This window comes from Cervus canadensis, chromosome 6, assembly GCF_019320065.1.
Source record: "Cervus canadensis isolate Bull #8, Minnesota chromosome 6, ASM1932006v1, whole genome shotgun sequence".
Lineage (NCBI taxonomy): Eukaryota > Metazoa > Chordata > Mammalia > Artiodactyla > Cervidae > Cervus > Cervus canadensis.
Window position 1 is genome coordinate 39,059,087 of NC_057391.1, and position 6,337 is coordinate 39,065,423.

The 6,337-nt window shown below is 42.4% G+C and overlaps 1 protein-coding gene across 4 annotated transcripts in view; it reads right to left on the reverse strand.

The window, feature by feature from the left end:
- Positions 1-3,059, reverse strand: part of TTBK2 (tau tubulin kinase 2) — a 95,706-nt gene extending 92,647 nt beyond the window's left edge. For all 4 annotated transcript variants that reach the window (XM_043471598.1, XM_043471597.1, XM_043471595.1 and 1 more), the window contains exon 1: positions 2,965-3,059. The gene's annotated coding sequence lies outside the window, so the exon portion shown is untranslated. The remainder of the gene's footprint in view (positions 1-2,964) is intronic.
- Between the last annotated feature and the right edge of the window lie 3,278 nt (positions 3,060-6,337).

Sequence of the window (6,337 nt, forward strand, 5' to 3'; positions counted from 1 at the left end):
AAGAGAGTCCCAGAAAAACATCTATTTCTGCTTTATTGACTATGCCAAAGTCTTTGACTCTGTGGATCACAATAAATTGTGGAAAATTCTGAAAGAGAGGGAATACCAGACCACCTGATCTGCCTCTTGAAAAACCTGTATGCAGATCATGAAGCAACAGCTACAACTGGACATGGAACTACAAACTGGTTCCAAATAGGAAAAGGAGTACGTCAAGGCTGTATATTGTCACCCTGCTTATTTAATTTATATGCAGAGCACATCATGAGAAATGCTGGGCTGGAGGAAGCATAAGCTGGCATCAAGATTGCCGGGAGAAATATCAATAACCACAGATATGCAGATGACACCACCCTTGTGGCAGAAAGTGAAGAGGAACTAAAGAACCTCTTGATGAAAGTGAAAGAGGAGAGTGAAAAAGTTGGCTTAAAACTCAACATTCAGAAAACTAAGATCATGGCATCTGGTCCCATCACTTCATGGCAAATAGGTGGGGAAACAGTGGAAACAGTGAGAGACTATTTTTTGGGGCTCCAAAATCACTGCAGATGGTGACTGCAATCATGAAATTAAAAGACACTTGCTCCTTGGAAGGAAAGTTATGACCAACCTAGATAGCATATTAAAAAGCAGAGACATTACTTTGCTGACAAGGTCGGTCTAGTCAAAGGTATGGTTTTTCCAGTGGTCATGTATGGATGTGAGAGTTGGACTCTAAAGAAAGCTGAGCGCCGAAGAATTGATGGTTTTGAACTGTGGTGTTAGAGAAGATTCTTGAGAGTCCCTTGGATTGCAAGGAGATCCAACCAGTCCATCCTAAAGGAGATCAGTTCTGGGTGTTCACTGGAAGGTCTGATGTTGAAGCTGAAACTCCAAGACTTTGGCCACCTGATACGAAGAGCTGATTCATTTGAAAAGGCCCTGATGCTGGGTAAGATTGAGGGCAGGAGGAGAAGGGGACGGCAGAGGATGAGATGGTTGGATGGCATCACCGACTCAATGGACATGAGTCTGGGTGGGCTCCAGGAGTTGATGTTGCACTGGGGGCCTGGCATGCTGTGGTTCATGGGGAAGCAAAGAGTCGGACATCACTGAGTGACTGAACTGAACTGAATAAATCATTAGCAAAAAACATAAAGCAAAAAATGCACATTAAAATGAACTATAGCATAATTACATTTGAGAAGGCATCTCAAAATCAAACAACAAAGATCAACAATATAAAACGGCAATTACTTTTGCACCATGCTAATACTGTTGAGAGTCCCTCAGACAGCAAGGAGATCCAATCAGTCAATCCTAAAGGAAATCAATCCTGAATATTCTTTGGAAGGACTGATGTTGAAGCTGAAGCTCCAGTACTCTGGCCACCTGATGTGAAGAGCTGACCCACTGGAAAAGACCCTGATGCTGGGAAAGGTTGAGCACAGGAAGACAAGGGGGTGACAGAGGATAAGGTAGTTCGATGGCATCATCACTCAATGGAGATGAATTTGAGCAAACTCCAGGAGACAGTGAAGTACAGGGAAGCCTGGCGTGCTGCAGTCCATGGGATAGCAAAGCGTCAGACATGACTGAGCAACTGAACAACAACAATAATACTTTGCAGCAACCTAATATTACAACTGGATGAAGCACAAGCTGGAATCAAGACTGACGGGAGAAATATCAATAACCTCGGATATGCAGATGACATCACCCTAATGGCAGAAAGTGAAGAGGAACTAAAAAGCCTCTTGATGCAAGTGAAAGAGGAGAGTGAAAAAGATGGCTTAAAACTCAACATTCAAAAAACTAAGATTATGGCATCTGGTCCCATCACTTCATGGCAAACAGATGGGGAAACAATGGAAAAAGTGATAGACTTTATTTTTTGGGGCTCCAAAATCACTGCAGATGGTGACTGCTACCATGAAATTAAAAGACGCTTGCTCCTTGGAAGAGAAGCTATGACCAACCTAGATAGCATATTAAAAAGCAGAGACACATACACACACACACACAAAAAGCAGAGACACTACTTTGCTGACAAAGATCCGTCTAGTCGAAGCTATGGTTTTTCCACTAGTCATGTATGGATGTGAGTTGGACCATAGAGAAAGCTGAGCACCAAAGAATTGATGCTTTTGAAACTGTGGTGTTGCAGAAGACTCTTGAGAGTCCCTTGGAATGCAAGGAGATCCAACCAGTCTATCCTAAAGGAAATCAGTCCTGAATATTCATTGGAAGGACAGATGTTGAAGCTGAAACTCCAATACTTCAGCCACCTGATGCGAAGAACTGACTCATTTGAAAAGACCCGGATGCTGGGAAAGACTGAGGGTGGGAGAAGTGGACGATAGAGGATGAGATGGTTGGATGGCAACACCGACTCGATGGACATAAGTTTGAGTAAGCCTGGGGAGTTGATAATGGACAGGGAAGCCTGGCTTGCTGCAGTCCATTGGGTTGCAAAGAGTCAGACATGACTGAGTGACTGAACTGAACTGAATATTACTACACAAATGTAACTTAAAATAACTGAGAATACTAGACTCTAGGGCAAGAACGGTGTCAATGGCGGTTGACCCAGATTACTACCCTTAGTCCAACCTTTTACTAAGGGAAAAAAATGTACCTAATTTACAATAGTTTACAGTTTAATAAGTTGCAAGATAGAGCTTAACATCACCAAAGCTAATAAAATTTTAATGTTACATGATACACTTAAAATGCATAGGAAATAAACATGAGCCACAGAAAAGGGCTGTTTATTAAACCCAATGCCAGAGGAGGCTTGGCACCGCTTCAGCCCTTGGCAGGGTGGGTGGCGCCAGCCCAGAGAGGGCACCAGACCCCGGCTGTGGCTGAGGCGGGTGGGCGGCGGGCGAGCAGGACGGCAGGGACGTGCGTCTAGCACACCGAGCCCTGAGCCTGGCCGGGGGCCATATGAAGTCCGTGCTATGGAAGAGGAGAAGTACTTGCCTGAGCTGATGGCAGAGAGACAGCCTGGACCCGTCCTTCCTGCACGCCTCGTGCCTGCTGGCCGAAGAAATTGAAAAATTTCAAGGTTCTGATGGAAAAAATGAAGATGAAGAAGAGAAATATCTTGATGTCATCAGCAACAAAAATATAAAGCTCTCAGAAAGGGTATTGATTCCTGTCAAACAGTATCCAAAGGTAGCGTCTCAGTGGAGGACTTCTGGTGGCAAAGCCTATCCTTGTGGTTCAAGAGGACTGGGTGCAATTGTGCCAGGCCTTTAAAAACGGCAGAAGGCAAGTTGAGTAAGTCTGACAGCAGCTGCTCTCAGTTCTCGGCCCCTCTGCCCAGCACATCATGGTGCGAACTCTTCCCATCTAAGCCACCGGGGAAGCCCCGCAGATACAGAGAACAAACTAATTGTTCCCAGAGTGTAGAGAGGGAGGGGATGGGCAAGGTTTAAAGGAAGCCCTATTCATCACTGAAGAGGAGAATCTTAAATCTATTAATAGAAGCAATCCTATTGTTTATGTTTTTAAAAAGCAGCATTTCAAGAGTATTCCTAAAGAGAAAAATATTAACTCTGGGATGGTGATTGTGAAACATAGAAACAGTTCAATTTTATGGGCAAATTGCTTGGACCGAGAGGAAACTCTTTGAAGAGGCTACAGGAAGAAACAGGTGCTAAAATGTCTATCCTGGGCAAAGGATCAATGAGAGATAAAGCAAAGATTGACACAGAGCCCCTGCTTGAGTTTCTTGAACCATACAGCAAATTCCCATTGACCATCGATTTTACATATGGTGCTCCTTGAGTTCAGCATCCTGCTATGAATGATCCTTCACAACATCCTGATTGCACATTTTTAGGGGGGACTATAGTTATCAACACATAGCTCTCCTTTTAAGTTGGTTTATTATCTAATAATGAGCTCTTGACTGAAAGCCACAGTGAAGAACTGCATGGGCAAACAAAAAACTCAGAACCTAAAAGTGAGAATCTGTAGTAAGAAATACAAGTGTGTTTATATTTGGAACACTAAAGATGGAGTTAAATATTCATTTTTTGTTTGTTTATACGTTTCTCTTTGTTATTTTTAAAAGGTGAATTTCATACCCACCAGCAATGCAGGAGGGTTCCCTTTTCTCCATACCTTCTCCAGGATTGTAGATTTTTTGATGATGGTCATTCTGACGAGTGTGAGATAATGCCTCATTGTAGTTTTGATCTGCATTTCTCTAATAATGAGCAAAATAAAGACAGCTGAGCACCAAATAATTGATGCTTTTGAACTGGGGTGTTGGAGAAGACTCTTGGGAGTCCCTTGGACTGCAAAGAGATCAAACCAGTCAATCCTAAAGGAAATCAGCCCCGAATATTCATTGGAAGGATCGATGCTGAAACTGAAGCTCCAATACTTTGGCCACCTGATGCGAAGAAGTGACTCTTTGGAAAAGACCCCAAGGCTGGGAAAGATTGAAGGCAGGAAGAGAAGGGGACGACAGAGGATGAGATGGCTAGATGGCATCACCAACTCGACGGCCGTGAGTTTGAGCAAGCACCGGGAGTTGGTGATCGACAGGGAAGTCTGGTATCCTGCAGTCCATGGGATCACAAAGAGGCAGATACTACTGAGCAACTGAACTGAAATAATGAGCAATGCTGAGCGTCTTTCCATGTGTTCGTTGGCCATCTGTATGTCTTCTTTAGAAAAAGAAGACATTAGAGAAATGTCTATGGAGTGGTCTACCCACTTTTTGATTGGAATGTTTGTTTTTCTGGTCTTGAGCTGCATGAGCTGCTTGTATATTTTGGAGATCAACCCTTTGTCAGTTGTTTCATTTGCTATTATTTTCCCCCATTCTCATGGTCATCCTTTCACCTTGTTAACGGTTTCCTTTGCTGTGCAAAAAACTTTTGACTTTGGTCAGGTCCCATTTGTTTATTTTTGTTTTTATTTCCATCATTCGGGGATGTGGGTCATGGAGGATCTTGCTGTGATTTATGTCGGAGACTGTGCTGCCTGTGCTTTCCCCCAGGAGTTTTTCAGTTTCTGGCCTTGCTTTTGGGTCTTTAATCCATTTTGAATTTATTTTTGTGTGTGGTGTTGGGAGAAGTTCTAGTTCTATTCTTTTACATGGAGCTGTTCAGTTTTCCCAGCACCACTTGTTAAAGAAACTGTCTTTTCTCCATTGTAAAAAAAAAAAAAAAACCCAATGCCAAAATACAGTCTAGTAAAACCACTGAATTTTAAATGGGAAAAAACAATTCACTGGTCATAAGTGCAGAAAGTCCAAATTACACATAAGGGGGAAAATCAAGCTGAGAACAGACATCAGCACAAACAGCTTATTATATATTTAAGTAGCCAAGGAAAGGTGAGCCAAGCATGGTCTACCCTGCCAAAGTAACCTTCAAGGCTAAGAGAAGTAGTCATGGACACACAGAACCCAAATAATATTGTTCCTAAGAAATGTCCCTAGGAATCAACTACGTAACAAGTATCAGACAAATTACGGTAGAAGATCTGACATGAGGATTGACCTGAGAAGACCTAAAATCAATGATAACACAGTAGAAATAAAAACCCGTGCCTCCAGATTGTGAACTCTAAACATCATATCCCCCTGAAAGAAATCAGGGCTCCTTGGAGAAACTTATTCCAGGTTTGGCACAGGAAATTATGCACAATCAACCTGGTGCATCTCATCAAATAAGAAAGCAAAAATGTAAACAACACTAGTATTAGCAAATCAAAAGGAAATCAGAGACAAGGGAAGGAATTCTCATTTGTCAAAGATGAAACAATTTGATCATATACAAGAATGCAGTGATTGAAAAATATCAAAAATATAAATACCTATATACACACACACACACCCACCCATGAGTTCACAACGACATTCAAAAAAGAAAAAAGAATATTAGAGGTCAATTTTCAAGATTGCATGGGCACAACTCGTTATTCTAATAATTGGCAAATAAACAGAAAGAATCAAACATTTATCCTGCCTTTCTAGTATGAACAGTATTTTGGGGAAACAAAAAAGATGATGAGGGTGACTTTTTCTTAGACAATGGTCACGGCTAATAAATGCAGAAGAACTTATAGATTTAGAAAATCACCATTTTCCCCTGCTCTACTATGCTGCAGAGGGACCTGCCCGTGTATCAGGCTGCTTCTCATCCTGTCTCATCAACTGCCTTCCAACTGGATTTGGCCAACAGGAGCACTAAAAGGAGACTGGGAGGCAGGAGAAAGGGAGAAGTCAGAGCAGTTCCCCCACTCCTTCCCTGTCTGTCTTAAGTAGCATCTCCAGCCAAAGCTATGCTTTTTCCTTGATCCCAGCTCACACTGGACGGCCAGCTATGGGTGA